General features: G+C 46.3%; 1 protein-coding gene across 3 annotated transcripts in view; it reads right to left on the bottom strand.

Annotated features, from left to right (window-relative positions):
* The window catches only part of LOC147463232 (primase-helicase Twinkle, chloroplastic/mitochondrial-like), an 86,097-nt gene that overhangs the window by 41,325 nt on the left and 24,947 nt on the right, over positions 1 to 19,825 (bottom strand). The gene's annotated exons all lie outside the window — the stretch shown is intronic.

Raw genomic sequence — 19,825 nt, forward strand, 5'->3', positions numbered from 1 at the left:
ACCGAAAGAACTTATGAGCACCGGCCGTGGGGCCTGAAACCCTAAAAACCCAGATCTTGATATCTGAGGAGGTTTTCCGTAAAATACGACGACATGCTGACGTGGCACTGCTGTACGGAATTTCTGCGTTTTGCACTGCTGATGCCACGTGGCAAGCTTTTCCGCAAATTAAGCTGGCTGCTTTTGGAGTCTCCATCACTAGCTTTTGGGAGCAGATGCTTTTGGGGTTTAGTGCTTTTGAACTGATTGGTTTTGGGGCTCTATTTTTATAAGGACCCTTGGGGCCTCGCTTTGCAGAGCATCTAGACGTAGAGTCTGAGTGGAGAAGACCCTCGGGAGTTGTACTTTTGCTCTGAGCAATAATAAAGAAATACCGAAAGGGGCGCCAGTCTTTGAGGCCACGGCATCTCGACGCGGAACTTTGCCGTGCCGTGTCAACTCTCTCTCTCTCTCTCTCTCTCTCTCTCTCTCTCTCTCTCTCTCTCTCTCTCTCTCTCTGCGCGTTGCTCCCTCCTGCGCGCTGCCTCCCCTGCGCGCTGCCCCACCCCTGTGCGCTGCTCCCTCCTGCGCGGTGCCCCCCCCCCCCCCCCCCGTGCGCTGCTCCCTGCACGCCAAGACGACCAGCGCGCTACCTCCAGCCCATCCACTGAACACACACACCCCATCCCCATCCCCTGCCCGCTGCCCCCTGCTCTCTGACCGTCTTGCTTATTGCCGTACCCGCAGCCATCTCTCTCTCTCTCACACACACACACATACGGATACATACCCACACACACACTACACACATACACACACGCTGAGTGTTCTCTTCCCCTTCTCCCCTCTTCTTCACAATATGAAAAGAAGGTAGCTACGAAGACAACCATGTCTTCCCCCATCATCAAGACGCCGACACCGACAACGAAGACAACGTCCTTCATGCTCACGAACAAGAGGCTTGCACAACTGGAGAAGGACATGAAAGAATGGCGGATGGAGAGAGAGATATGGAAGGAGGAGAAAGCCACCTTCATCAAGCTATGGAACGAAGAGGAGGAGGACATGAGAGCGGAAATCCAAAATCTCAAAGAGGAGAAGGAGAGAAGGGAACAGGAGAACGAGAAGGAGAGGGAGAGATGGAGGAAAGAGCAAGAAGAGATGAAGGCACAAATCGATCTCCTTCATGCTTCCATCACATCCCTCACCCCCGAGGAAGGAGAGATTAAAGGGGAGGCTAAGGAAGCCCTCAAGGAGGAGATCACCAAAGCCCTCACCGCAAGCATTGAGGACAAATTAGAGGCCACCAAAGAAGGATGGGTCGAAGTGGTCAAAAAGAACATCAAGAAGGTAGCAAGAGAGGAAGCCCAAAAAGATGAGGTACTCATCGTACACACAACCATCGAAGAGGAGAAGATGCGACAAGCTCGCCGTCTCAATGTGCGAGTGACCGGCATCAAAGAAGAAGAAGGGTCTACACCCGAAAGCGATGGGAAAGCTTTATGCAAGAAAGTGGGATACAAGGAAGAAGAGATCCCTTTCTCCAAAGTTTAGAGAGCCGGCAAAGATCCAAAGAAAAGAGCTGTCATCCTCCAATTCGCCTCCGAGGAGTCTCGAACTTCCTTCCTCCGAAAGAGGGTCATCTTGAGAGGGATAGAAGGCCCCCGATTTATCTTGATGATGACCTCACAAAGATGCAACAAGATCACCGTCGCGCGTGCATGCCTCGAGTCCACCAAGCCCGCAGAGAAGGGAAGAAGGCAGTATATCGAGATGGTAGGGTTATCATTGATGGCAAGACCATCGCATAGGGACTCGCGGCCTATGGGACACACGAGGAGATTCATGTCACGGTTTGGAATTGCAATGGAGACCTATGGACACACCCAGAGAGACTTGAGGAGGTGATGAGAGGTCGAGACATCATTCTACTTACAGAGACACACGAGAGCCCGGAGAGAGGGTTACCACGGATACATGGATTCCAGTGGGAGTCTCTACATCGAGGATGTATGCGCCAGCACACCACTCGCGGCTCAGGAGGAGTGGCCATACTCTTTAGATAGGGGCTTCACAGCAGACTACAGATTGTTGCCCGGGACCCACAGGCCCGCTACATGTGGATTCGCCTCGAGCTCTCGCGAGACAGGATCGTCTACATTGCCCTTTGCTACTTTGCTCCCACAGGCTCCAGATTCGCCCCTATTGAGCAGGAGTCACCGTACGCATGCCTCACGGAGGAGATTATGGAGTACTCCACACTGGGTGAAGTCTTCCTTATGGGAGACTTCAATGCTCGTACGCGCAGTGAGCAGTGTGAGGCATATGACCATGAGGACCCAGAGGCACTACACACTCTAGATGAGGAGGCTACTATGAGAGATACAGCAGACAGAGCTCCAGTCACAGCCTACGGACGACATCTACTTCGACTTGGCTCCCAGCACCGTCTCGTTATTTATAACGGGATGGTCCAGTGGCCCACCTCAGGGGGCCTGACTTGTATGCCACATGGAGTTGCAGAAGGAGGGGGGAGTACAGTCGACTATATTCTGGGACCCAGGGAGGCTACACACCTTATCACATCCTTCACCATTCCACCCATACCCATCGGAGCCGACCACACATACCTCTCTTTCTCCATCACCGGAGATACCATCCCACACAGCTCCACAGCACACACTCCACACACCACCATCCATTTCACACATGAGCTAGCCTCTCTTTACTCGGCCAAGGTCGAACATGGCCTATGCCTCCTCCACCCATCCACACCACTCTCAGTTCTCACATCACATATCTCTTCCGTTCTCCACACTTCAGCTATTAGCTCTTTTCCACACACCACTCACACAGGACGCACTCCCCCCCCCCGGGACTATGCCTCAGAACCGCTGGTATGATGATGAGTGCAGAGAGCTATACCGACGCCTCCGTGCACGGCGAGACTTAGGAGAGATCACAGAGAGAGAGGCCAGACGGCATATGAAGACGCTGACACGCCAAAAGCGGCGAGCATTCGAAGAGGCACAGGAGCTTGAGCTATACCGCCTATTCATGAGCATGGATAGCGCGACGGCATGGCGCACCCTGCGCGAGGCACGTCCGACTACAGCTATTGAGGATCCACAGATATGGCATGATTATGCAGAGCGACTTTATGAAGTGCCAGGGCAGCCTCCTATCCCACAACCACACGAGCCACGCCCCACGTGCTCCTCCTTCTTTACAGCAGAGATGGTAGAGAGGGCCATACGCCGCATGCAGCACAGACGATCAGCTGACCATACTGGATTACAGAGTGAGCACATCATTTATGCGGCCTCCACTATAGCCCCGTTGATTGCACATGTCTTCAACCGGGCTATAGGGGAGGGCTTCCCAGAGGAGTGGACACAGCACACCATAGTGCCTATCCACAAATCTGGCGACACCCTGGACCCAGGGAACTACAGGACTATCATGATTGGCCACACGATGGCCAAGCTATATGGAGCAGTACTTGAGGCACAGCTCAGCTACTACGCAGAGATCGAGGGTTTACGAGCTCCAGGCCAGGCAGGTTTCAGACGAGCTTTCTCCACCATTGACCACATCTTCGTTCTACGCTGCCTCATTGATGGGGCAAAGGCGCGGAAGAAGAGGCTTTACTGCTGCTTTGTGGACTTCCGCAAGGCCTTTGACACAGTCCCACGCGAGAGACTCTTCCAGCGCCTTCACAGCATTGGGGTACCAACAGAGATGATTTGGGCCATATATGCTCTCTATCAGAGGGTGACGGGTCGGGTTCGTTGCCCAGGCGGTTTTTCAGAGACCATTGCTAGCACCATTGGTGTTAAGCAAGGATACCCACTCTCCCCGACACTCTTTGGGCTCTACATCGACGAGATCTCCGACTACATACTGCGAGCAGGGGGAGAGGGGAGCGACTTGGCAGGTACTCCGGTCCACATCATGTTATATGCTGATGATATTGTGTTGATTTCAGAGTCACCCGAGGGCTTGCAACGCCATCTTGAGGCCTTGGACGAATTCAGCACACACAGGGAGTTGACTGTGAACCTTGGCAAAACCAAGGTTATGATCTTTCACACATCCAGTGCAGTGAGGAGCGCCGCCACCTTCACAGCAGCAGGAGGACAGGTTGATGTAGTCACCTCCTATGTCTACCTTGGCATCACATTCACCAGCCTACCAGGACCCTTCACTATGAGGCAGGCTGCTGTTGACAGGCTCACCCGAGGATATGCAGCTCTGGCCATGCTAGAGCGGAGGTGCCACCAGGCACACTTTCAGGAGCCCCGCACGAAGGGGTGGCTTTTCGACACCTTAGTCACCCCGGCCTTGATGTACTCGGCGGCAGTATGGGCACCAGGATTGACAGCTGACCAGTGGACACAGCTTGAGAGACCACAGGTATGTATGATCTCACGCTTGCTCCGCAGCAAGAAGACAGTGCCACATGACATTATTAGAGCCGAGCTCGCCACACCACCTATGGTTGTAGAGGCACTATTCCAGACAGTTTGCTTCATCCAGAGGATGAGAGAGCTACCTCCTGACATACTTACCCGTAGAGCATTTGAGGCAGCTATACAGCTATCAGAGAATGGGCATGAGAGAGCATGGTACTCACAGGTCAGAGCATGGTTTGAGGGAAACGGTCTTGACATGGAGAGCCTACCACCATTCCAGTACGACCCCCACTCACCATATGTTCACCTCTCTCGCAGTGAGAGGAACTTGGTATTGAGACAGGATCTGTGGCAGGTATACACTAGGAGAGTTTGGGAGGCACCTGGCTTGGGGACGAGGATGTCAGATTACAGAGACCAGTTTCTCACCATATTGTCTGGAGGGTTCATACAGAGACCACGCTACATGGACACATATATGCCACATAGCTCACGGGTGGCGATTGGTCAGCTGAGAGTGGCTTCACACAGGTTAGAGATTGAGATCGGGAGACATACTGGTGTTCCCAGGGAGGAGCGAATCTGCAGAGCCTGCACAGAGGAGGTGGAGAGTGAGGAGCACTTTGTATGTAGATGCAGAGCATACACTCAGATCAGAGGCAGGTATGAGGCCTTATTCAGAGGACAGCCCACTCTCCGAGAGATCATGGAATCTCGAGATCAGAGACAGCTCGGACGTTTCTTACTAGAGATACAGAGCCATCGGGACACACTACTACAGCCACACACAGCTACACAGACAGAGGGGAGACAGTCGCAGCTCACAGACTTCTTTCAGAGGATTTCCGCCCCTCCCTCACCAGACACTCAGAGGGGAGTGACACTCCCACAGGCGGAGGTGAACCGAGCTAGACGACGACCACGAGTCACAGGCTACAGGGACGCGAGCTCCCACCACCGACAGATCGAGGAGATCCGAGCCCGGGAGCGCCGTGCCACTGAGGAGCGAGTGGCTCAGATGAGGGCCGACCCAACAGCTTTCATCCGCGTAGCCTTGGCACCAGACCCACCCATGTACCACATCTTACATCCCCCCATTAGTACAAGATGGAGCTAGATAGCTTGATGCATTCTCATGATTGTACTACCTTGAGCATATAGACATGCATATACCCCTAGAGATAGAGCTCCATCCCTCCTCAGATAATCCACTACCTACATTCAGTTCAATTTTGTATCAATTTTGTTTCATTTGTCTTTCCGATAGACGGATGACATACACACCATGTACATTTGATTTGTCTCATAGGCCGATTTCGGCCTGACATAGACGTTAAAAATCTTTCTTTCTTTCTTTCTTTCTTTCTTTCTCTCTCTCTCTCTCTCTCTCTCTCTCTCTCTCTCTCTCTCTCTCTCTCTCTCTCTCTCTCTCTCTCTCTCTCTCTCTCTCTCTCTCTCTCTCTCTCTCTCTCTCACTCAAAATAAAGTTCAATGATTTTGAAGTTTCTGTTCGTGTGCTACTATTGATTTCTCCCTTGGAGTGTCCAGGCATGTAACAGTGGTATCAGACCTCAAAAAGATTCTTCTTCTACGGAGGATCCGATCCCTTCTGCAACACACATAGATTCTCCAGGAGGATTGGACAGAGCAGCGAAGATTTTGTCAAGGAATCTTGGTGTCGTTGCCCCGGACTTAATAGCCACTCCCACCCTTCATCCATCACGCATCAGGCGCGCTCCCGTCTCCATCGCTCTCTCTTAAGGGGCAAAGGCCATAAAGAACCCAAGAGTACACATGGGTTCTCGCGGAGAATCTGACAGAGATAACACCATACAACATATCATCCTCATCCTCAGACTGATGGACAGACTAAACGGGTAAATCGGGTGATTGAAGACATTCTCCGAGCTTGTTGCAGCAGAGAGCCTCGCAGATAGATTCAATTTATATCTCTGGTGGAGTTTGCTTATAACTTCTTTCCATAGAAGCATTGGGATGTCACCTTTCAATGCACTTTATGGGCATGAGTGTATATCACCTTCAACTTTTTATGATCCCACTATAAGGTATCACCTTCAACTTTATATGATCCCACTATAAGGGTAGAAGCTTCGAAGAGAATGTTAGAAAAGAAGGAAGCACACACCAAGGCCATAAGACAAGATATTCACGTTGCCAAAAGCACTATGCCGTCAGAAGCGATCTAACCGGACTTTTAAGTAGGGTGATAAGGTATTTCTTCGAGTCCGACCAAAAAGAAGCAATCTATCCTTACGAAGATTTAAAAAGCTCAACCCTAGGTATTGGGTCCCTATGAAGTAATCAAAGTACTCAATAATCAAGCTTATAAATTGAAACTGCTTGAACACATCAAAGGTTCGTGATGTATTCCATTATCCATATCAGTCTTTCGAAGCCTTACATCCCAAATCCATTCATGCTTTAGATTATGAACAAATAGTGATGCAAAGGCAAGAAGTGCTTTAACTCCAACGAGACTGTAACCAGAGAAAGAACCGTTACAAATAGAGTAATATCAGGTAAAGTGGAAAGACTATACCACAAAAGATACTGTCACAAATTATTGACGTGTCAAGCCACTGAAGAACGGAGCCGACTTGCAAATCCCGGCCGAGGGGCCTAAACCCTAGGAGCAGCAGAAGAAGTTGAAGTTCTCACCAACTTACAGATCCTCGCCGAGTGGGTCTATTTTTAAAGAAGAGTTCCCACCAACTTGTGGGATCCTGTCTGATGGGGCCCAGGAACCTAAAGAGATTAAAATAAAGCAAGACCGGCTTACACACACAGATAGAGGTGCGTAAAAGATGATGATGTGGTAACTGTATGGACGCCCGCAATTTGCGCTGAGAGTGCCACGGGGCAACCTGTACGGAATTCCCTGATTTTACGCTGGCCTGCTAACACGGCAACCTGTACGGATTTCCATGATTTATGCTGGCAGTTTTCAACACCAACTTTTGCGCCAGTTGCTTTTGAGTTTCAAGCTTTTCATGTAAACTGCTTTTCATGTAAACTGCTTTTCAAGGCCAAGGGGCTTTAAATAAATGCAAAGGGCTCAGTCTCTGGCACGCTTCAATGAGAAGATACAGAGCGCAAGTACTAGCATTGTATTGAGTTCAAGTAATATAAAGAAATACCGAAAGGGACGCCAAGGTTTGGGGCCAATACTCTCTGGGGTGGAATTCCGCCACTCCGTGTCGCGTGTGCTCTCTCTTTTAGTTTCAGTTGTTATTCAAGTGCTAAAAGTCTGTTTAGTCTGTTCTTTTCTATTCGCACGTGGTGCTTGCCTTGTGACAGATGCTACTTGGGAACAAGAAGCCTCTCTTTTCAAAGATTTTTCCAACTTCGGTTGAGATGAGGACATCTCAAGTTCTTAAGTTGGGGAGATTGTGAGGTTTCCACTTTTTTGCAATAATATAAAGGGTGTACAAAGCTAATTAAGAAATTTTGAATCTGCAAACCAGTAAAGACTCCACTGAAAATAGTTGTATTTGGTATTTTTAAAATCTTATGCACAGCTTTACTTCAGCAAGAAATTTTCTAAATCAAATTCAAATTAAAACTGAGCCCCAATCTTTGCCAGAAGTCGTCACACTCACTTTAATAAATTAAAAAAATTGGAAACCTTTACTCACATGGGCTTTTCACATGGCCTAGCAAATATTTTATCACATGGACCAAATATTTCCAATTGAAGTAATAAAGTAAGCGGGCTTGAAAAATCAAGTAGGACACGTGCTAGTGGAAATATTATGGACCAGCAAGGGGCGCTTCCTTGAGCTGGGGGGGGGGGGGGGGGGGGGGGGGGGGGGGGCGCTGTTGGGAGAGTTGAGAGGAGCTGCTTTACTTGCCCGAAGCCTATAAATAGGACCCTAGTCTTCACAATTTGCCCTTAGACTCGAGAGACCCTGGCAAATTCTCTCTAGCTTAGAAAGAGAATCTTCCCATGTGGATCCTTGGTTATGACAAAGTTTATAAGTTAACATACATTGTTTTAAAGTTATAATATTGCATCCGTTAGGAAATAGGTAAGTACTTACTACTTAGGAAATATTAAATTGGGTAAGAATGGATGAACACCTTCCAAGAAACATCGAGCATTTGTTTGTTAAACTAGAAAAGAAATGTGTTGGTTAGTTTGGATGAACTACGAAAGATTTGATTGATCATCCTTAAGACAGCTTGTCTCAAGACCACCTCTTATTCCTTTAAATATTTTCACTTCAAGTGATGAGCAATGAAGGCTTTTCAGCCAATGATAAGTCTGTTACTCTCATGCACGAAGAATCTTTACTCCGTGCATGTATATGTCAGTACATATCTTCGGATACCGTTTTTTATCCTAGGGGAGCCGCCCGATTGTATGGGCAACTAGTTTGGCATATGGACGCCCGGACTTTTGGGTGATGGCTTTTCCATCTTAGATTATAAATAAAGAAAAGGGTGCCATTTTTACTTGGTGAGCCAAAGCTCTTTTTTTCAAATACGATCAGGGCATTGAGCCACTTGGCTCAATCCTGACCGTAGATCCCAACCAAGTAGAAATAAAAAAAAGATCGCTTCTTTTTATCGCGAAGCTTTTCAAAAATTCTGCAGTCCACACTGCATTATATAAAGCAACTTGAGCTCTTGTTCTCCTACACAGGCTGTTCAGATTAATGATGCCATTCCACGAGATTGGAACTTAGCCATGCGAGGCTCTTGGGAGAAGGGGAGCATGGGCCGCAATGCTGGATGGTTCTGGAGGTCACCGTCTTGAACAAGAGGAGGGAGAGAAGAGGTTGTGATAAGGGGAGACTGTTCAAAGAAGCCGAGAGAGAGAGTTTAGAGACGAACCATGGAAGATGTGTATGGGCTTGGAGGCGAATCATACCAACTCTAAAGGGCATGTGAAGGGCGGGGCGGGCACTGCTTGGCTTGCGCAGGGAAGAAGGGGCAACCGCTATAGAAGACTCAAGTGTACAAGCAGATGAGGAGAGGGTGATGATGCTCCTATGGAGCAAGCCGAAGGGTATCTGTACCTCGTGGACAAGCAACTCGCGGGGGCACTGATGAGAGGGAGGGTGAATATTTAGGAAGGAAAGCAGTTTTGTGTGTGAAAGAAAGGACATATACTCACAAAAGTGGACGTTTCGACTGCACAACCATGACTCCAACTCGACAACACTGCAAGGTCCATTATCTACATTCAATTTCCCATGTCTATGTGTTTGCTTGGCTCAACAGATAAATGCTACAGGGTAGGGCACGACACGGCTTCCGTTTCTTATAATTTTTGGAGAGACCACAGTGCCAACTCTCCACCATACTTCTGTATGGCACTTTTGCATGACGTGCACTATACATTTAGCATTTTTACTTTGCGCCTAGCTACAAGACGAAATCTTTAACTATTCACATTGCTTTTATGTAGCTTGATTCCTCCGACTTGCACAATTGAACAATCCCCGTACACGATTACCAGGTCGGTAATGCAATTCAATTTTTATAATTTGTTTATGCTTTCTGTATTTTGTGGATTTTTCAACGATTCCTCAAGTTTAATTTAGCCACATGTTTTTCTCGCTAGTGCATGCTCAGTAGTTTGTACTTGTTTACTTCAATGCTAGATACTTGAATCTACGTATGTCATGTTATGTTCTATAGATGTTCTATAGCAACGCCCACCAAGCAAGACTAGTTTCACCCATATATAGGTGTCATTGAAACAAGAGGAGTACTATTCATGATTTTATGATCAATATTTTATTGACAGTACCTTATCTTAACTGTAAAGATGTTTGTTTGATAAAGAATGTTTTCGATGTTGCTTTCAATACTTGTTTAAAGGAATTATTGTTACTAGAAATTAAAAGGAACCATTATTTTTAAGTGTAAAAAGAATATAGTAGTAATTAGAAAATAATGAAGCATATGTGAGTGCGGGGTGGTAAGTGGGGATTGACTAAGGTTGTCGATCATGGACGAATTGGACCCGATAAGTCGGGTAACTATCCATCCCCACGCATTAACGTTTAGTAAACTTCTTTAGTGGAAGAGGAGTCCACCAACGGCTATGCTCTCACTCGCTTAGAGGGAAAAAAGCGTTGGAAGAGGATTCCTTAGACCATTTGCATAGGGCCGAAAAAGTTTTAAGGTCTTTTAGATTTTGTTTCGTTTCCGCTTGTGAGACAAGACTAGGTCTTTTCCTAGGGCTATAGTCCCAAGCCATTGCCAATGATAAAGGCTTGTTCCTTGGATTTTTCTAGTTAGAGACTCTTAATTTTTATTAGGCCTAGAGACCTGCCAAGGACCCCATCACGACTTTAGAGTCTGTGGGTTGGGGACCTCTCATTCAACACCTCCTCTCAACTCCTGGAAAGGAAGTTGGATCAGGAAGCTAGAGTGAGCAATCTGCAAATGAAAAGAGAGGGGCTTTGTGGACGACGATATCTGCTACAAAGTCCGCAATAGAAACAAATCCTACAATATACAATCCAGCTGTTACCCTCAAAAGACATTCGGGAAGTAAAAATGTTGTCCGCTAAAAGTAAATCCAGCTCTATCAAGAATCTCCTCAACTCAACCGACTCACAAGTCGCACAACCAGCATCTGCAGAATGTATTGTTACTGACCGCTCCAAGACAATGCATCAAAACTAAGGGTAAAGGCATGAACTATTGGTATCCGGATCATTCCCGAAATCTGAAGTACTCCACCCTTGAGAAAAGTGTGAGAAATCTACACCTCCAGTCACATAACACATGCCAAAATCTCCAAGCTGCTACGAGAAGTCCAAAGAACTACACCACCCACCATATAGAATGGTGAACTGCAAACTGTATTTGAAGGAACTTCATCGGAACTGAGAGGGAAACTGCTATTGATCTTCATTTGTTTGGAACACCACCCGAGAGAATATCAACGCACGCTCAAAGTGAATCCGGGACTAACATCCAATAGAAAGAAACACACATCAATACTGAGACTGTAGCTAACACAGCAAGATCAAGAGACCATCAATCCACGCTCTGCAAGAGAAGAACAAGGTGCTATACAAAGCCACCAAATAGACTGTCAATCCTATCCGCTGCACATGGAACCACTGGTACTAAAAGGAAGTAGTCCGCGGAAACTGACTCCCAAGGTGGTGCTCCATACCCCCCTCTAAAGGGATAATACCCAAATCATGGATAACTCTCCAACAGTCTCTAAAAGGAAAATATACCTGTGGAACTTGGAACCTTGTCTGGGAGAACCAAGAAGAAGCTGTCTCTCCCCACTGTAAAGAATGTCATGGCTAACTGTAATTGGTCCCTAGTTCAAGAAGGACCATTATCGACCTGTACGAAACATGTCAGTCCAAGGATAAGGGAAGTAGGTAGGTGTGTTGTAACAGACTTGGACACTCCAAGTCGAGAATCTACCGCAACACCACAATAAATCACTTCAAAACAGTTCACATTTCACAATTGATTCGACATTGGCCCGGCGGAGTTTCGTGCCTAGAGATGTTGGCCCCAGAGACTGGCGCCCCTTTCGGTATTTCTTTTTATATTAATCTACAACAAAGGAGTGGTCGAAACTCACTCTCAGACTCTACGTCCAGATGCTCTGAGAAGTGAGTGGCCAAGCCACTAATTTATAGATCTTACAAGGGATGCCAAAAGCAGAGCCCCGAAAGTTGTTCCCAAAAGCATTCAAAGTTAAAAGATCTAAAAATAAAGCAAGGCTCTCTCACAAGCTCTCTCTTGGGAAATAAAACAACTCCCAAAAAACTGCCAGCATAGAAAAATCTGCAGCCTTTGCAAAGAATAAAGCAGAGAAAAGAAATTGCCGTTCGTACGTTGCTATGTAACAAAATGCTGACGTGTCAAAGCCTAACTGCTGAAACCCTAATTTCTGGAAACCCTAACCCTAAAACTGCAAAAACCCTAACCCTAACCCTAAAACTGCAAAAACCCTAACCCTAACCCTAAGGACAGCGTGGCAGATTTCCGAAAATTGCGCTAGCGTGATGACGTGGCAGGCTGTACAGATTTCTATGATTTACGCTGGCAGCTTTTTAGCTTTGCTTTTGAACCAGAAGCTTTTAAGTTTAAAGGCTTTTTACTGTAACTGCTTTTCAGGCCAAGGGCCTTTAAATATGAGGCTAGGGCTCATTCTCTGGCATGCTTCAGTGCGAAGGTGCAGAGTCTCAAGTACCGGCATGTACTGTGTTGATGCAATATAAAGAAATACCGAAAGGGGCGCCAAGGTTTGGGGCCAATACTCTCTGGGGTGGAATTACGCCACTCCGTGTCGCGTGTCGTCTCTCTCTATTTCAGTTCAATTGCTAGTTAAGTGCTAAAAGTCTATTCAGTCTGCTCTTTTATATTGGCACGTGGTGCCCGCTTTGTGACATGCTGCCACATCAACATTCCGCAAGACACGCCGTCTTTTTCGAGACTGTCCGTATGGGCTTGCCACGTCAGCCAGACAGCGGAGAATCCGGGCCTGTTCCATGCCAAAGAGGGTGTGAGTGTACAAAGCTGCCACATCACCAGTTTGTGACATACCCCCCTCTTGAAAGCATTGTAATCGCCCTCGATTATGCCTACAAAACAAACAGAAGCCATAAATTGTCTTAGCAGACACTGACTGCTAGTGCCGACGCACTAGGAACACACATCTAGCACATGCAATCGACAGTCACATCACACAACGTCACGGGACATCACTTGACATCACATGACAAATCACATTTAACATTCATTCGGATCTCAGACCATGATTTATCGGCAATGCAATTAGCAATCGTATCTAGATCCACTCAAGACCTCATAGATGCCCGATTGACTAATCCCTATTGCAACCATGTCTATCGAGATCATTCGGACCAAAATGCTGCAGACATTTTGTCTATCAGTTCCTGCACTTAAACAAGTCAAGAACAAGTCGGTTTCATATTTTCCTGAATTCCAATTCATAAAAGAATACTATCAGCTCTCAGTATCCCTGAAGCTCAAAGAGACATGAGTGACTCTAGTATTCAAAAATCGAGGCATCTGTTGACAAAGGAGCGGAGTAACTCCCCTCTTGTGCATACCCACTGCACCAGATCTCCGGCAAGCTGAGTTCGGGGTTCCATTTGGAATAGACTATGCTAAACCAAAAAGCTTCAAGGTAAAGATTTGTATTCCGAGGAGTATCTGCTAGGTCCTCCTCCTCCATTCGCTTCGCATCCAATGCGGAGTAGGTCTTGAATTAACCAAGAACCGTCATTTCGCTTTACCTTCTTTCTTTCTGTGAAAATTTATGATCTGGAACGAGTATCTGCTCGTTTTCGTCCATTTCAGGTTGCTCATCATCAGGCACATTGCCTTCAAAAGGCTTCGAGAGACTCACATGAAAAACATTGTGAATCTTCCAAGTATTCTGGCAACTTCAATCCAAAGGAGACATCATTTATCTTTTCGGGAAATCAGGAAAGGTCCACACTATCTCATGCTAAGCTTTCAAAGAAGCCACTTCTTTCCTTTTTTTTTTCTTTCTCGGGCGTGCCTTCCCAAAATGTAAGAGTACCCAATAGTTCTCCTTCAATTTCAAATCACGACAAAGTCGATCTGCTGCCCTTTTTCTGAGATTTCTCGAAAGCCTTCCGGACCAAGTCCCTCGTGAACTGGTCGATGTCACGCTTGTGACTTAACTACATTACAATACTTACTCATTGATGCAGATACGCGAAGTGCCATGCCAAGGAGGACCCCTGCGCTTGGATGGTCACACCCCTTCGCCCAAGAGACGTGCCTCTTCTCCAAAAGCCACACTCCTTCGACGACTGGTCACACCCCTTCGCTCTACGGGTGCGACTCTTCGCCTAATGGTTGCAACTCTTCGCCGAAAGGATGTGTCTTTACGTCTAAAGTCATGTCTCTTCACCAAGTGACGTGTCTTTTTATTTGTGTCTCTTCATCTCCTATATAAGGAGCCTATTGTACTCGGATTTCAACAAGTCATTCAATCAATCGAACACAGTCTTCTAAGTCTTGTCTCAAGTACAGTTCAAGTTTCTTAAGTCTTAATCATGAGTTTAAGTACTTAATTAAGGATTAGCACCTAGAATCCTCACAGTGGTATCAGAGCAAAAAAAATTCCTGGACCCTAAGGTTGTGAGCCTCTCACCCTCGCTGCTACCCTCTCCCTCTCCCTCTCCGGGGTTTAATCGAAGAAGAAGAGAGGAGAAGTTCCTACATGTGTACAGAGGTAACATGATTTAAAATTCAGCAATAACACACATATGTTCTGTACCTGGTTCCCGAAAGGTGGCTTTTCAAAATCAGCCGTGCCTCTTCGTGAATGGCCATGCCTCTTCGTTAACGGTCATGCCCCTTCACCCGGAGTCTCCTATCGGCAACCCTTCGATCGGAGATATACACCTTCGTGAACGGGTGTCGTGAAAAGACACACCTTGCACCTCTTCGCCGGCTTCCCCTTCATCGGAACCGTTGAAAAAACAGAAATTACAGCAAGAGCATAAAGGGAGTGTGTACGGACAGCAAGTGGAGAAGCACGAAGAGAGGAAGCGAGAGAAACATAATGGACTGCTGAAATTTCAGCCCTCTAAGCCAAGCCTTTGTGCTCTGGGAGTGTGCAAAGAGGTAGAAACAGCCCCCCTCTCCCTTGCGGAAAACAGCCCCCCCCCCCCCCCCCCCCCCCCCCCCCCCCCCCCCAACCCTTCTTTTGCGCCCAGCAAAACAGTCTCCCCTCGTAATTGTTTTTACAAGGCTGCCCCGCCTTACGATTTTTCTGAAGGGGCACCCACCCTTTCACTTGACCCTTTGAAGATTTTAAAAAAAAAACCTTATACCCCCCTCTTGAAAAAAAATTCAATACCCCCTAGGATACATTAAAAATCTCTCCAAATTTCAAAGAAATTTTCCCGGAAAGTGAGTTTTCTCAAAGATGCAACAATGTGCAACAGAATTCCGGCAAATTTTCCCACAGTAAAAAATATTTTGCCCCCGCACATGCACGCACATGAAATTCCCGCACTTATAGTAAAATACAAATAAAAACCGAATAGACATTTTCAATTCACACTCGCTTGGAGCAGATGCAGACGCAAACCTCTTCCCGGAGTCATATTACTACTTCTCGGACTACAAATGCTGCTTCTCTACCATCTTCTTCCGACGCTTCAGTGGTTGATCAAGAAGAACCACTCAAACTAAAGGCTTTGGAACTCAAATTCTCTCACCCAAAGCATGGTTTCTCAGAGACAACTAGACACAAAGTACCTTCGTGCGAGCAGCAAAAGTCTGAGCATGAATATTCTTGGAAAAGTTACAGTTCTATGCGACCAACTTCTTAATCGAATCATCAGCAACAAAAGCAACAATATGAAGCTTCCAAAAGATCATCAGCAATATCAAGATGGGCTTCCTTAGTGGCACATATATCCGACCCTAGTCGAGTACTCGGTCGTAAATGCCACAACGCTGGACAAGTTCCCCCTCGCTAGCCATGCGCTACATTTAAGTCTTTCTTATCTGATGGTGGTAAAGTCGAAGATTTATTCCTTTCCTTATGCAAGAGGATCCTTCAGAGGTCTAAGAGGCGACAACTCCCTTAACCTCCCCCATCTCAATTGGAAGCCTTAATACCCGCTAAGAAAGCTGAAGATTTAGAAGATTCCAATTCTTATGCGACAACCAACAAGCACATAACCCCTTCTATGGCCGTGATCCAGGCAGAAAAAGCCACCTCATCACCACCTCTGCAGAATACAGTCTTTGTCTCTAAACAGATACCAGATGCTATGGTGAATGATAATTCTTCAAACTTGAAGATACCAGTTCTTACCTTCAATGGTGCAAAGGATAAAGCAGATACAGAATCTTGCAACACGACTTTAGTCGCTGCAATTGAATCTTTGGACACAGCTTGTTCCACAGATAAACCTTTACAGATGGATATATCTTCAAACACTACTCTGTCTCAGTCTACAACATCCCTTCAGGAGAATTTTATTGTTCCAAATAAACCAATGGAATACCTTACAGATTTCCAACCAGTGGTCATAACTCAACAGAAAACTCAAGTCAATTTACCAATAATTTCACTCGAAGCAGATACGGATTCAATCTTTTATTGGACAAAGCTCGAAGCTACAAAAGACTTTGACAAAGGCACTAATCAAGTTGCAGATGTGATATACTTTTGACAAAGATGAGACAAGTTGGAGATATCATCAGTTTTCAGTTTGGCAAAATAGTCATGGTCAATGACACTACCATGACGTGGGACTTAACAGAAAGAGCTTTGGATGCAGAAGCACAACAACAATACATTTCCTTCTCCCGGAGTTTCTTCAACTACCCTCGGTTTTATTTAAAGAGGGAGGGAATGTCACGTTTGTGACTTAACTACATTACAATACTTACTCATTGATGCAGATACGCGAAGTGCCATGCTAAGGAGGACCCCTACGCTTGGATGGTCACACCCCTTCGCCCAAGAGACGTGCCTCTTCGCCAAAAACCACACTCCTTCGACGACTGGTCACACCCCTTCGCTCTTCGGGTGCGACTCTTCGCCTTACGGTTGTAGCTCTTCGCCGAAAGGATGCGTCTTTACGTCTAAAGTCATGTCTCTTCACCAAGAGACGTGTCTTTTCATTTGTGTCTCTTCATCTCCTATATAAGGAGCCTATTGTACTCAGTTTTCAACAAGTCAATCAATCAATCGAACGCAGAGTCCTCTAAGTCTTGTCTCGAGTACAATTAAAGTTTCTTAAGTCTTAATCATGAGTTTAAGTACTTAATTAAGGATTAGCACCTAGAATCCTCACAGTCAACTTCAAAGAAAAATCTTATCTTTCGTGCTAAGGAAGGGTGGAACCTTCGTAGCAAATTCAATAATCTCAAATGGCACCTTTCCCATCACAGAGTTAATTGTGTTTGTGTAGGCATGTTCCACCAAAGGTAATAACCTTTCCCATGTAGTCTTCCGATCCCACGAAGAAGACTTCAACAAATACAGTACCACTGAATTAGCAATCTCTGATTGCCCGTCAATCTGCGGGTGGAACGATGACGAGAACTGCAACCGCGTGCCTATGTTCTCACAAATAACCGTCCAAAACAAACTCGTGAACCTGGGGTCCCTGTCGAAGACAATCGTCTCAGGCATGCCATGTAATCTGAAGACCTGGGCAATAAACAATCGTGCCCACGCTGTGTTCTCGGAAGATCAAAAAATGAAATCCATTGCAATACTTTCCTAGGGTTGGGCGGGTGGGTAAATGGCTGTAACCATCCCTGTGCTTTATGCCTGTCAAACTTGACCTTCTAGCATACCAAGCAACTGCGCACAAACTCGTCCACATCCTTCTTGAGTCTCGACTAAAAGAAGTATCTCTCTACCCCTTTCAAGGTGGTAGCAATGCCGCGGTGACTCGTAAAAAGGTGGACAGTGGCAATTGGTTAGAACCTTTTCCCCCAACGGCTGTGAAACGCACAACATCGTGTTCTTCATCAAGTAGCCATCCCGAATGGAATATTCCACTACTACCTCCCCATTTTGTATTCAACTGAATACGTCTGCAAAATCTGTATCTGTGGTGTATTGACCAACTATATCCTCGAAGCTTCTATAATGTATCGCGGAAATAGCCAGAACCAACAACTTCCGGGACAAAGTATCTGCCACCAATTTCTTTTGTCCCTGCGCATGGACAATCCAGAAGTAAAACTATGACAAGATGTTTGCCCACCGCATCTGCTTTTCCGATGGCTGCTTTTGTGACAAGAAGTAGCATAGACTCCAACCATCTATGCAAACCGTAAAATCGGCTCCGAGTAGGTAATGTCGCCACTAAGTAAGAGCATGGATAGCCGCCAAAAGCTCTTTCTCAAATATCTGTACTTATCGATTTCCGGCCTTGAAAACAATAGGCTCTCATAGGCAATGACATTGGCCTTCTTGCATTAAGACCGCATCTAGACTACGACCACAAGTATCTCAATATACTTCAAACGACTTCTGCAAATCCGGCAAAGTCAAAAACTGGTCCTGTAGTCAACTTCTGTTTCAATTCCTGAAAGGCAGTCACTTTTGTGGGTCCCCACGAGAAAAGGACTCCTTTCTATGTTGACAATTGCAAAGGGGTAAACAACCTCTGCAAAATTTCTGATGAACCGCCGGTAGTAAGAACATAAGCCCAAGAAGCTTTCAACTTCATGCACATTCTTCAAATCAGGCCAATCACGGATAGTCTCTATCTTGGCCGCATCTGCACTCCTTCTGCTGAGATAGTGTCCCGAACAGGTGTATCTCTGGGCTTGGCTCACACAGTGGTTCGTTGGTGTGATTCCAAGTCTCAGATCAATGGTATGATCCCTAGGACGAGCTGGTGGCAACTCGCCTACAAAGCCCTCTGAAAAGCAATCGGCATGAGTGTGGAGAAAAATCTTGGCGTTCAAAACATATTCGACCTTCATTCACTGTTCAATTCTCTCCCAAAAAAAAAAGTGAGTAAAGGAATTGAAGTTCATCAAGTACAATCTCTAAGCCCTTCTTTTGTCAAAGTCGCTTTCTCGGCCCAGTACTCAACCACGGCGTTGTTCTTGTGGTACCAAGGGATCTCAAGTAGGACATCACAATCTCCCAAGGAAATTACGTAGAAATCCTCGTGCCCTAAACACCCCTGTCATTGCAAACGAAGTTTGCCAATGATCGGTGTAATGGCAACATCCCGTCCGGGTGCCACTCGAACTACCTCCGCCTGTGGCCTCAACCTGTCGGACGTAATTCCAAATCGAGCCGCCAATCCAAGTGAAAAGAAGTTGGCCTTGGCTCCTTCATCAAACAAAAAGAGGGCTTCCTGATCCTTCACTTTGCCCTAAAAGCAGCAAAGTTTGTACTTTCATTCATTTGATTCAGTTCGAGCCCCACGCAATGTGGTACTAGTTATGCTTTTTATCTGCCTTTTCCGCCACGTCTCTCACCTGCTTTGGAACTTTCTGGCCTTTCTTCATCCTATTCATTTGACGCCTTGTTAGGGCACTTCGCGGAGATATGCCCAGTTTCCCTGCATTCAAAACACTTCCGCTCTTTGATATAGTTGATCCTCTCTCGATGAGTGAGCTGGGGTCGTGCATCCTTTTCTTTCGTTTATGGGGTGCTCTTCTTCTTACTTTCATTTCCCGAAGTCTGTTCAGTTCTCTGCGTCATGCTCTCATTTGTGGGGTAGCTCAAACTGCTTGAGTGAATGGCAAAACCCCGTTTCGCATGACTCATCAGTTCCTGAATTGAAGCTAACTTTTGTTCGAAGCAGTGATCTCAGATCTCTATAGGAAGACCCAAGGTAACCGCTCAATCTTTTCTTTGAACGAGATCTTCTCAAAAGCCGATGTCGAAGATACCGTGTATTGCAACAGTCACTGAG

Source organism: Adiantum capillus-veneris, chromosome 2 (assembly GCF_014529385.1).
Source record: "Adiantum capillus-veneris isolate H3 chromosome 2, ASM1452938v2, whole genome shotgun sequence".
Taxonomy (NCBI): Eukaryota; Viridiplantae; Streptophyta; class Polypodiopsida; order Polypodiales; family Pteridaceae; genus Adiantum; species Adiantum capillus-veneris.